Below are 13,954 nucleotides of genomic sequence, written 5' to 3' on the forward strand. Positions count from 1 at the left end.
TTTTTTTTTTTTGCGGTACGCGGGCCTCTCACTGCTGTGGCCTCTCCCGTTGCGGAGCACAGGCTCCGGATGCGCAGGCTCAGCGGCCATGGCTCACGGGCCCAGCCGCTCCGCGGCACGTGGGATCTTCCAGGACCGGGGCACTGTACTGGGGGATGGAGGTGGGGAGGGGCTGGGAGGGAGAAGAGGAGGATGAAGTAAGAGAAAAGAAGTCTGTCCCTATAGATAGGAAAGTGCCCAGAATACAAAGGCACAAATCGAAAAGATCCATTGGTTGACAGTGGCCTCATCGGCAAGGCCATTGCATAAGACATACATCTAACACGAATATGCAGTTATTTACTGAACACCTATTACGTATGCTAGGAAAGAGATACGGTACCCTCTCAAAGAGGCTTACAGCCTGATGGTAAAAGGCCTAAAAGAGTATTAGGTTCAAAGAGATCATTACCTTCCCCCTTGTGAGAAAAGAAATAGGGAATAAATGGTGAACATATCAGACTGTCAGCAAGTGATATTTGTTTGGCATAAAGACACCAGACAGAAGTCTGGGAAACTTGATTCCATTTCCCAGAGCAAAATAACCACCTTTTCCCCCTGCTGGTCACAGGTCTTTCTCCCCCCGTAGTTTGGAGGCACAAACTGAGCCACAAGGCTGATAGAACGCTCTTTGAAACGTGCGCTTTCCTCTTCATGTCTATAGGATTTGTGTAGCTCACATCACTTGGTACCTGCTCTAGCCAAGGCATAGAGTTGTAGATGAAGGCTTTCCAACAGGCATTGAATTAAAATGGAGCCCGTTTTCTTTGTTTTTTGTTTTTCTGGAGACTACTGTCAACTAAAGCAGTTTTTAAAATCCAGTCTGTCTGATTTCATTCCAGCCAGTCACAGCATACCCCTTGTGAACATTTAGGTTTGATTTTGATTTGTGATGCCTTGCTAGGAGCATCTGTCCTTGCCGCTTGTGGGTGCCCTCCCCCTTCGGTTTGTCATATATACTACTTAGGATCGGGCCTGATGGGCATCTGTAACCAGCACTTTTCTGTTCACACACGGCATCTTTACTGGAACTGCAATCTGTTTTGCAATAAAACTTACTTTCTGGTATTTACTGACTTTAGCTTGAAAACCAATTCCAGTAATGAGGCTGAAACCATGGCATGATTGATTTAGAGGGGCTGATGTTAGCTGCTTAGATCGGCACGTTCTAGGGACCTTACATGAAATCATTTTTCTACCAACTGCCATCACTTTATGGTAGGTGAAAAGCAAGGTCCACAGAAGCCCTCTGACATACTTCCAACTTTCGATTATTCATGGTAATGAGGAACAGGCAGGCTGCCCTGCAGTTCCCAGTGGAGCATCAAGTCCTGATGGCCTAGAAATAACAGCAGTCTCCGGCTGCGTGTACCCAGAGGTCAGTTAGGCATTTGTCAGGGGTACTGTCTGCATTTTTCCAGGGTAGTAGGTGGGAACTTAGAGTAGTAGCCACCTGCTGCTGAACTACCCATTCATCCCCACTGGCCTCCAAAGATGTCAAGATTCTAAAGAGCGCTCCAAGAACCCCTTGGAGTTCCAGCATGGGTGCAGGCCAGTTCATCTGCTCTGTGGAAACCCTGGCAGCCCTGGCATCCAATCCTATCTGAGGGAGGCCTTCCTCCGTCCTCTTCTGCAGCTTTCTTCTCAAGGGGGGGCAGACCCACTGACGAGGGAGGCTCTGAGGAGTGGTGCAGCAGCTAGCAGCGGGGAGAAACTGCTGTGTGAGGTGGGGCTCAGAAGGTCAGGGATGCAGCTGGTGAAGGGGGCAGGTGGGCCATCCCAAAGGGAACGAGTCTGCTGGCTGCGTCCCTGGGGGAAGATGTGGAGAAAGTACTTTCTCTTCACTTGCTTTTGCTTCTTATTTTGTAGTGTCTCAAAGCACTGTCGTGGCCCAGGGCATGGAGCTAGCACACTTATTTAAGGATTCCTATTTCTGTTTTCTTTTGGAAAAACCATTAAAAAGGTTTTGTGTCCCATAGTGGGTTGGATGTTGGGACAGATGCGTAAAAACCACTCATAGTGGGTTCAGGAAAGACACTGAGCCTGGGAGTGAATAACATGCCAAGAGGTGGTCTTAGATTTCAAATAAAAATTGAGGAAAACACTTTTTCAAGTGAAAGCTTATGGGAAACAGCCTATTAATTAGTGCAAATGAACAAAGTGATCTGGGTCATTGACAGTGAATTAGCAATGCCATCTAAGCTTGCACAGGCATGTTTTCCATTGATTGTTTGATCCTAAAATGACCCTTGTCAAGTACGATTGACAAGGTAACAGAGAGGTCATGTGACTTGCCCAGGTCACACAGCCAAGGAGAGAGGCCTGGGGAGGCAGTCTACGTGGTGAAAGGGCACTGGTTAAGAATCAGAAGATCTGTTTTCTGATTTGAATGAACTAATTGATTTTGCACAGTAAGCAAGTAAATCACTTAACTGCTCAAGAGTTTCCTCACTCATAAAATGAGGAAGTTTGTGAGAAGGTTAGTTGTCCTCAACCCTGTAGGCACTTGAGATCTTTCCTCCCCACTAGAGATTTTTTAAAAATTTTTATTGGAATATAGTTGCTTTAGAGTGTTGTGTTAGTTTCTGCTGTACACCAAAGTGAATCAGCTATATGTATACATATATCCCCTCTTTTCTGGATTTCCTTCCCATTTAGGTCACTGCAGAGCACTGAGTAGAGTTTCCTGTGCTATACAGTAGGTTCTCATTAGTTATCTATTTTTATACATAGTATCAATAGTGTATATATGTCAATCCCAATTCATCCCAACCCCCCCCCCTTTCCCCCTTGGTATCCTTACGTTTGTTCTCTATGCCTGTGGTTCTATTTCTGCTTTGTAAATAAGATCATCTATACCAATTTTTTCATGTTCCACATATATGCGTTAATATACGATATTTGTTTTTCTCTTTCTGACTTACTTCACTCTGTATGACAGTCTCTAGGTCTATCCACATCTCTACAAATGACCCTATTTTGCACCTTTTAATGGCTGAGTACTATTCCATCGGATATATATACCACATCTACTTTATCCATTCCTCTGTTGATGGACATTTAGGTTGTTTCCATGACCTGGCTATTGTAAATAGTGCTGCAATGAACATTGGAGTGTATGTGTCTTTTGGAATTATGGTTTTCTCTGGGTATATGCCCAGTAATATTTTAAAAAATATTAAATCCCAGACGTTAGACTTGACCCTAGGTCAACTGAATCTAAATCTTTGTGTGCTGAACCCTTAAACCTTGTTTGTTTGTTTGTTTGCTGGTTTGTTTGCTTCCAAGATGCCCAGGAAAACTCCCGAATTGGATGATTTTTGAGGTGACTTCCAGCTCTTACATTTGACATTAATCTGTTTCCGAAGCCCCCTATTTAGGGCCAGGTATTTTTATTTACTTATTTATTTTTTAGGGGGGTGGTATAGTTGTTTTACAATGTTGTCTTAGTTTCCACTGCAGAACGAAGTGGAGTTCCCTGTGCTATATAGCAGGTTCTCATTAGTTATTTATTTTGTACATATTAGTGTATATATGTCAATCCCAATCTCCCAAATCATCCCACCCCTCCTTTCCCCCCTTGGTGTTCATATGTTTGTTCTATACATCTGTGTCTCTATTTCTGCCTTGCAAACTGGTTCATGTGTACCATTTTTCTAGATTCCACATATATGCATTAATATACAATATTTGTTTTTCTCTTTCTGACTTACTTCACTCTGTAAGACAGTCTCTAGGTCCATCCACATCTCTGCAAATGGCCCAATTTCGTTCCTTTTTATGGCTGAGTAATATTCCATTGTATATATGTACCACATCTTCTTTATCTATTTGTCTGTTGAAGGACATTTAGGTAGCTTCCATGTCCTGGCTATTGTAAATAGTGCTGCAATGAACATTGGGGTGCATGTGTCTTTTTGAATTATGGTTTTCTCTGGGTACATGCTCAGTAGTGGGATTGCTGGGTCATACAGTAGTTCTGTTTTTAGTTTTTTAAGGAACCTCCATACTGTTCTTCATAGTGGCTGTGTCGATTTACATTCCCACCAACAGTGCAAGAGGGTTCCCTTTTCTCCACACCCTCTCCAGCATTTATTGTTTGTAGAGTTTTTTGATGATGGCCCTTCTGACGGGTGTGAGGTGATACCTCATGGTAGTTTTGATTTGCATTTCTCTAATTATTAGGGATGTTGAGCATCTTTTCATGTGCCTTTTAGGGTCAGGTATTTTTAAGTCCATCTGCTTCTCATTGTGTCAGTTCTTGCAATGTGAAAACTTGGTGAGAGACTCATGGACTTGTTTACTCACAAAGCAAAAATGGGACAGGAATGCGGGATGCTGATGCTTATCCCATGCTATTATTTCCTCTAATATCCCAAAGGCTTCTGAAAATGTCAATCCCATGTAAAGTAAGAACCCACCTATGTAAGAGGAAAACAGTAAATTTTTGCTGAAACATAATATCAGTTTAAGGAAAAGTCAAAACAGAGCAAGGAACAACTGTCATTTTTTAGTTATAAGTATGTATTGAAAATTTTCTGGCAAGAAGGATGATCTTTAGGAAGAAATAGAACTTAAAATGGTGCCAGCTCATTGAGGGAAGAAATATTAACCCTCACATCCCTAGGAACACTAGTCCTTTCAACAAGAAACTAATAGTAATTTTAAGGATGTATAAATTTGATTTATAACTTATTGAAAATGCTAAAAGCCTGGGGAACATTTCATTGTTGTACTTTTTCTCAACACGTGAATTTTAACTGTCTGGCATTATTTGCTAGATATCAACAAGAAAGTTTTCTGAATGGAAGAATATGCCATTTAATGGGGAATCTACATTGTATTTTAAAGTTAGCACATAATTTGCTCGTCGGAAGGGAGCTCTTTTTTGTGCTGTATTTTTAACATATAGTAATTACACAGATACTAGTAAACGTGCTTTAAGCACTGGAAAAAAAAAAAGCAGTGTTTCTTGAAATGTGTTTCCTGGAATACTATTTCCATCGGGGAGGAAAAGTTTTTCTGAGTAACTGTGGGAAAAACTTGAATAAGTTATACAAGTTACTTTACAGCAAGTCTACTCTGTCTGTAAAATACTAACGCTCCTTGGACATCTCCAGTGATGAGAATACAATGCACCGTTTTCTGATCTCAGAAGCATTTTTCTTTTGTGAAGAAAATGCTACAGGCTAGTATCCTACAGGCTTGGGATACTTAGAACAACTTTGGAGAACAATGAACTAGAACTAGAAAGATGTATCCCTCATAATACTTATATGGAATTTTTTTCCATTGTAAAGCATCTATGTTGAATTTTGATATTAAATGTTTGCATAAGGTTACAAAGATTAGAGCAGGATAAGTCATTCTCTCTCTACTTCCAATGTATTGAATGTCTTCCACAGAAACTCTCAGAAGTGATAACCCTAAACACCTACTTAACAACTGAGATGTCATGAAGATAGTACAAATCAAGAAACAAAAAGAGCACAGTTGCAGAAGGAATAATGGATGCAATGAAAGTTATCAGTAAGTCACTTAGCAAGGGGCAGATAAGTCAGCCTCTTATCAGTTAGAGTCAGAAATAGTGTACCATCAGAAGACTGAAGGAATACTCAAACACTCGCTTAATTTAGGGAATGATAATTATCTATTCAAAGAATGCTCTGTATTTATACTTAGCTGTAAAACAGTTTCGGGTGATGAAAAATATATTTGTAAAACTAAATTGAAACTCAGTTTTGTTTTGATACCATTACCAGTTTAATTAACGACTACATAAGTGATGAAATTATGGGCAGCATATTTTAAATTAAGATTGCCAACCTAAATGTTCGAGAAATAAACACAATTTATGCTTGTTCAGATTTGGCAGGAAGCATTTGAAACTGGTCTATGTTTTGCATGCAACTTTTCCCCAGCTCGCAGAGTTCTTCCCTGGGGTTAGGAATCACAAGGATGAGTGAAATCTTCAGATAATTCAAAAGTTTAATTTTAGTTCACAGTTCCAATTTCCTCCTGTAGTAAATCATATCACTGCTGCTAAAAAGTAGGAAACATGACTAATTTTAGTTTTGTTATTTTTCCTACTCCTGTTCATACATTAATTTAGTGAGCAATGAAAGTCCATAAAGCAGGGGCACAGGGGAGAGAAGTTACACACACACACACACACACACACACACACACACACACACACACACACACACGAACATCAGGGAAAAAGTCTACTGGCTGAGCAGTGGTTGCCTGAATTAAACAAAAGAGTACTGGCAAACTTAGAAATCAAAAACAATGTTGACCGACTAAAATGCCCCTTTTGATGGTATTGTTGAAATACCTAATGAAAGAATGCCCACTTTTTATTCACAGACCCGGACTCCTAGGAAAACACACACACTCTACTTAAACTAAGAGAGTCAATCCGTTTACATGTGTTAGTAACAATATTCTGTGTGTGTGGCGCTCTGGATCATTCTTTACCTTAAATAAAAGGAACTGGAGGATTCCAAAAGAGCACTCTGAACCCAGAATCATATTGCCAAGCACCAAGTAGGTCTATGGCAATTGTCACTGCGTGGACAAAAGGATGACAAATTGAAGAAATGGGGATGTCCGTTTCAGCGTTAGCCTGGTTCTCGTTTTTACGGTTGTTCCATTATGCCTGGCTTCTTCATTTTGTGAACTTCCAAATACCTCAGTCCCTCTAGGACTAGGATCTTTCCTCCCTGCCCTCTATTTTGTCTTGCCCCTGCCCCCTACTGATGGAATTCCCTGATGCCAATTGCTTTCACAGCTACCTGGTTTCCGAGTCCTGCCTACTCTTGCATCCTGTGTTACAGTCTTTCTTCTATCATCCTCTGACCACCGTGTGTACAGCCGATCAAATCCACAGCCACTGATTTCCTGGACACCCCTCTAATGTTCTCCCACTTCCTCCCTGCTTGGTCTGGCCCCATAGTTCATCTCTGTGGCTCCAGCTTCTCTGTACACCCCCAACGCTGGAGTTAACTGAACACGTGCAGGGGTCCTGTCCCAAGGTATCGTCATGAATGTGAGTTTATTGAAACGAGGCATTTTAAAATAAATACTAACCGGTTGTTCCTCTCCCCCAGCCCCAGTGCCATAAGCAGCAAGACAAGTGCGTGGACATACTCATAGTTCATGAAAAGACTCTTCACATACACCCAGGCCATATAGCCAAGGGAGGAGCTCTGTGTAACGGCAGGTTCCTAGAGGTTCTAGCTCAGGATATCTGGTGGGAGGATTCTGATGCACAGCCAGGCTCAGGAACTCCAGGGCTATGGGTCATATTCTTCACATTGAATTGGCTTCCAGACACCAGCTGTGATTCATCTGACTGAAGCAGCTTGGATCTCAGAGCTGCAGTTTCCATTATATTTTACTTCAGGTATTCTGTTACATCTTAGACTTTCAGAAAACATTTTGAAAAGAATCTCACTTTCGAATACAAAATGGTGCAAATGCTGTGGAAAACAGTATGCCATTAAAAATCGAATTACCGTATGATCTAGCAATTCCACTTAAGGTATATACTCAAAAGAATTGAAAGCGGGGTCTTGAAGAGATATTCATACACCCATGTTCATAAAAGCACTATTTATTTTATTTTATTTTTTTGCGGTACGCGGGCCTCTCACTGTTGTGGCCTCTCCCGTTGCGGAGCACAGGCTCCAGACGCGCAGGCCCAGCGGCCATGGCTCACGGGCCCAGCCGCTCCGCGGCATGTGGGATCTTCCCGGACCGGGGCACGAACCCGTGTCCCCCGCATCGGCAGGCGGACTCTCAACCACTGCGCCACCAGGGAAGCCCCCATAGAAGCACTATTCACAATGGTCAAAAGATGGAGGCAACCCAAATGTCCATGGATGGATAACTGGATTAAAGAGAATGTGGCATAATACAAAAGAACATTATTCAGCCTTAAAAAGCAAGGAATTCGGGCTTCCCTGGTGGCGCAGTTGTTGGGAGTCCGCCTGCCGATGCAGGGGACGCGGGTTCGTGCCCCGGTCCGGGAGGATCCCGCATGCCGCAGAGCGGCTGGGCCCGTGAGCCGTGGCCGCTGAGCCTGTGCGTCCGGAGCCTGTGCTCCGCAATGGGAGAGGCCGCAGCAGTGAGAGGCCCGCGTACCGCAAAAAAAAAAAAAAAAAAGGCAAGGAATTCTGATATATGCTACCACATGGATGAACCTTGGGGACATGATACAAAGTGAAATTAGCCAGTCACAAAAAGACAAATACTGTATAATTCCATTTATATGAGGTACCTAGAGTAACCAAATTCATAAAGACAGAAAGTGTCAATAGAATGGTGGCTCCAGGGCCTGAAGGAAGAGGGGCAAGGGGAGTATTGTTTGATGGGTATAGAGTTTCAGTTTTGCAAAATGTAAAGAGTTCTGGAGATGGATGGTGATGATTGTTATGGCAACAATCTGAATGTACTTAATACTAATGAACTGTATACTTAAAAATGGTTAAGATAGTAAATTTATGATAGTAAATTTAAGATTGTAAAAAATGTTAGTGTGTATTTTACTGCAATTAAAAAAAAATTTTAAGATGCTGCTTGCCAAAAAATATTTTTAAATGAGAGAGAAAAAAAATCCCACTTTCCTAGGTTTTGGTTCCCAATTCCAAGATATTGTATTGCTATATATACAACTTTCAAAGTCAAAATGAACTTTCTAAGCTAAGAGACTATATTGTTCTCAGATTTTGCTCAAATAGTATGACATTCAATTGAGCAACCGCCATATTCAAGGCACTCTATTAGGTACTGTTGGGGGCAGGGTACTAGACTGTATAGGAAACAATTTCGGGCATGGTGAAATGTAAAGTCTACTCGAAGAGGTAAAATACATACACTAGTAACTACACTGTGGAATTGGAGGCTGTTTGAGAGAGAAAATTAAATGCGATGGGAGAACATAGAAGGAGGAGGTCACAGCCAATTGGGGGGATAAGAGATGGCTTCATGGAGAAGGTGACAGCTGATTTGAGCCTTAGAGGCTGGGGAAAATATTACCAGGCAGAAATGGGGTGGTCTTTCCAAACAGAAGGAGCAGTCAGTGGAAAAGATTGGGCAGCATTCTGAGGACAGGGAATTGGAGGCAGTCAGGCACAGAGGGTTGGATCCACTTTTGACCGAATTTGAGGCAGTAAGAAACCATTAAAGTTTTCTGAGTTAGAAGAATCACAAAAAAATAAAGCTCTTTAAAAATTTTTTAAGATGTAATCTGCAGCCGTTACCTTAGAATGAATTTGAGAACAGGTGGGATATCAGCCAGGAAGCTATTACAAAGACTGTGAAAATTAGGACCCCCTGGAATACAGAGTGACTGTAGACATCAAAATAAGGGGAGGGGATGAGCTATCATGAGAGGCATCAGAGATAACCTGGAGGGGTGGAGAGAGCACTAGATTGGAAGTCAAGGGTCCTGGGTGTAATCTTAATTTTACTAGCCCCTTCTTTGTATAAGCTTGAAAGGTCGCTTCACATCTCAGAGCTTCAGGACCCAGAGATTGTCATACTGAGTGAAGTAAGTTAGACAGAGAAAGACAAACATCATATGATATTGCTTATCTGTGGACTCTAAAAAAAGGGTACAAATGAACTTATCTACGAAACAGAAAATAGAGTCACAGATGTAGAAAACAAACTTATGGTTACCAGGGGGTAAGCGGGGGGAGGGATAAATTGGGAGATTGCCACTGACATGTACACACGACTATATATAAAATAGGTAATTAATAAGGACCTACTGTATAGCACAGGGAACTCTACTCAATACTCTGTAATGGCCTATATGGGAAAAGAATCTAAAAAAGAATGGACATATGTATATGTATAACCAATTCACTTTGCTGTACACCTGAAACTAACACAACATTTTAAATCAACTGTACTCCAGTAAAAGTTTTTAAAAACTTGCGGAGTAGACAGGATAATTTCAATGGTTACTTCCAGCACCAAAGTTCCAGGATTCTAAATTGAAGTTATGGTTTGGGGGAGTCATCTCAAGACGACTGGTGCCTGCACCCTTATGTCAGTAAAATCACCAGGGAGGAGAAAGTCATGGAGGAGATATGAACCATCATTGAAGACTCTCATCTCCCTTCCCTGGATATCATAAACAGGCTACGTCTCAGCACGATTGTGTTGACAAGGGGAAATGACAGATGAAAACAGAACGGGCATTTGGTTTAGGCATTCCCACGCACAATGCTCTCTAACTCTCAGGTTACACTTTTTCTCCCACGGGAAGTTAATGAAACTGTCTGATTGACCCAATTTATTTTGTGTCTCTCCGGAAGGTCTGTCTGTCCCTTGTGATGCTCTTTGCAACCATACCACAGTTGTGAGGCAAATGGGACTGGCCGTTGGTCTGGCAGGAGGGCAGCTCCAGGGAGAGCAGCTGAGCTAGCAAGGGCGTGTGTCTGTGTTTCATGGCCCCGTTCCTCCTGGCTGGGATGATGGCACCACCATCACGCTGGCAGGTGCAGGACCATTGTTTGCATCGTCCAGCTCTGCAACAATAAAAGCTGGGCCAGGGAAATGGCAGCTGCTCAGCTGTGCAAGGCCATGGCAAAGGATTGTTTCTAGATGACTTTGCAGCTGACATCAGACACAAATCATTATTGTTTATGAAGAAGCCTTCTCCTGTCATTTAGCATTCCACTGTTGGACAAAAAGATTAAAGGACCAAATGAACACAGTCTTTGGTTTGGCGCTGTTCTTATCCAGAGTCTAGAATTTCAAGAAAGTGAAATCTGGAGCCAGCTAATTCGTGCCATGTATTGCTGCTTTTGAGCTTCCGCATTAATGAACTGTTTTCATCCAACTACTAAAGTGGGTCCAACTGGCCAAGACTTCCTTCTTTGAGCTAACAAAGTATTTATATACATTCATTTCACCCCAGTGGCAGTAACACCCTACCTTATAATAGTTTTTCACTGTTGTTAAAATATTGATATGGGCCCTGTTTCTTCTCTCAAGTAGGATCTCATATCTATTCCAGTGTAACAAAAATGTCATTCTTAGTAGATCTCAATAAAAAGTCCATTTATTTTTGCTATTCCTGAAATCCCTTTCAGAACATTAGACTTAGGAGGTTATGAAACTGGCAGTTTGGGTTAAAGAGGATCTACTATACAGTAAATTCCATAAGGGCAAGGAATCATTTTCTGTTTTGCTCATTAATGCCTAGGCCTGGGCCTGACACATAGTAGGTGCTCAATCATTATTTGTTGGATGAATAGAATAGATGGATCGTGATGGTAACCTGACCTTCACAGCAACCTGATTACAGGTCAGAAACTTTTAGAGATTTATTAATATTGCTAGACTAAATATTCAGGACATACTGTCTCTTTCAGAGCTAAAGTTCTATTTCAGCATCCATAATTGTGGTCCAGTAAAGGCTTGTTTCAAAGGAAGCCCCTAGTAGATCTCCTAACTGTATGTTCGTGATGACAATGATGTAGAAAAACTCAAGGGAGCTCAAAAAGCTTATCATAATATTTATATCTAGGGACAGCTTTCCTGGTGACCTCGCAGAAACACAGTTGAGAATGAGGCCTGGCATACTTTTGTGTACTTTATGTCCAGAGATAACAATGTTTATATATATAAAAAATATATAAATATACGTGTTCATACATAAAATAATGTACACCCAAAGAGTTCTAATGTCCATTTGTCCTAATATTACTTAGCTACTTAACATTCTAAATTTCATTATATAAGAGATAAAAGCTATTGATAAGGTGATTCATTCTGCCAAAAATAGTTTTTATTGTATTGTTTTAATAGTTACTTAATTTAATGTTAGCCTATTAAGTCCTATGTCTTCCCAGCACCCAGAAGTCCAGATCCAGAAGGAATATTTTCACTCAAGTATATTTAGCAACTGATTAAAAATCATCTTTTCCAATTTCACTGTTAAGTAGATTCATATTAAGTGTATATATCAATTTGAAGACCAGCTTAAATCTGTTCTTCAAAGTGGCACTCATACAATTCAGAAAATATTGCAGTGGATGAAATTTCTTTGATACAATAATTTTTAGTGGGATATACAACCACCCAAAATCTTTAGTAGAAGTACACAGGTGTCCAGAAAAAAATAACTGGTACTTGATAAATTAGCATACAAGTCTATGCAGAGACATTTCAGGTGAGATAGAGAGGATCATAGTCTTAGAGGCTAAAATCTACATGTTCTTTACTATTGTGGAGAATCAAAGCACAAGAGATTCCAGACTGTAACAGCACAGTCAACAAGGTAACCTGTGGAGGAACCTATTGAACGCTACTAAAATGGAAGAATTGAATGTGACTTACAGGAAAATATGTGGAGACAAAGAGTCCTGCCAGTATAACCTCTGCAGGATGAGGAGGGACAATATGGCAATGAATAAAGCCAGAGCACCGAGTGGAATGTCCACGTGCCTGAAAGTTGGATCTGAGGGAAAATGTGACATGAGAGCCATCACGTGAAGTCATCAAAGGCAAAAAAATGCTGACGGGTTTCTTGTACTACAAATCTCTTCTGTTCAGCTGAGAACCTCTTGATAAATCAGTGTGTGATTTCATCCACATAAAACTGTGAAAATCTTATCCTTGGAGGAAGAGGTAAGAATTATAAGTATTGAGATTTCCAAGAGTGAGGAGTATTTATTAGGCAATGGGCGATGGAAATCAAACATGGTATTTCTTAGGCAAGTTCTGGGTCATTAAGTTGTCCTTTTACATTTTTCTTATTTCTCTCTGTGTGTGAAACTGCTGAGTTTTTACTTAAGTGGTTCATTTGGTACTTTACTGTTTCATTACCACTTGAAAGAAATGGAAAGACTCTTAAATTTCAAGGTAGTATACCCCAGCCTAAATGATTTTTACTCATTGCATCAGAAAACAGTGGAGATCCAGATGGATTAAAGAACAACGTAAAAGTAAGTACATACATACATACATAGAACATATAGGTGAGGGACTTCCCTGGTGGTGCAGTGGTTAATAATGTGCCCGCCAATGCGGGGGACACGGGTTCAGTCCCTGGTCCGGGAAGATCCCACATAGCATGAAGCAACTAAGCCAGTGTGCCGCAACTACTGAGCCCACATGCTGCAACTACTGAAGCCCGCGCGCCTAGAGCCTGTGCTCTGCAACTAGAGAAGCCACCACAATGAGAAGCCTGCGCACTGCAATGAACAGTAGCCCCTGCTCGCCACAACTAGAGAAAGCCCGAGCACAGCAACAAAGACCCAACACAGCCAAAAATAAAAACAAACAAATAAATAAATACACTGCTTAAAATTAAAAAAAGAACATATGGGTGATATTTTTGTGATCTTGGGTTACAAAATTACTTTCCGTGCTGGGTTGAATAGTGTTCTGCAAAAATTCATGTCTACCCAGAATCTGTGAATGTGACCATATTGGTAAACAAGGCCTTTGCAGATATTATCAAGTTAAGATGAAGTCATGTTGGATTAAGATAGGCCCTAAATCCAATACGACTGGTGTCTTTATAAGAAGAGGAAAATTTGGACACAGGCATTGACATAGCTGGGAGAAGACCATGTGAAGATGAAAGCAGAGATGAGAATTCCGTATCAAGCCAAGGAATGCCACGGGTTGCAGGCAATCACCAGAAGCTAAAGAGAAGAATGGGAACCGACTCGATTTATCCTCAGAGTCTTCAGAAGGAACCAACCATACTGACACCTTGGTTTGGACTTCGAGCCTCTAGAACTGTACCAGAATAAATTGGTTATTTTTAAGCCACCCAGTTTGTGGCAACTCGTTACAGGAACCACAGGAAAATAATATAAATATAAAAGAAAAAAACACAAAGCGATTGGTTATTTGACTTGATAAAAAAATTTAAACATCT

Source organism: Lipotes vexillifer, unplaced genomic scaffold (assembly GCF_000442215.2).
Source record: "Lipotes vexillifer unplaced genomic scaffold, Lipotes_vexillifer_v1.1 scaffold1073, whole genome shotgun sequence".
NCBI classification, from domain to species: Eukaryota; Metazoa; Chordata; class Mammalia; order Artiodactyla; family Lipotidae; genus Lipotes; species Lipotes vexillifer.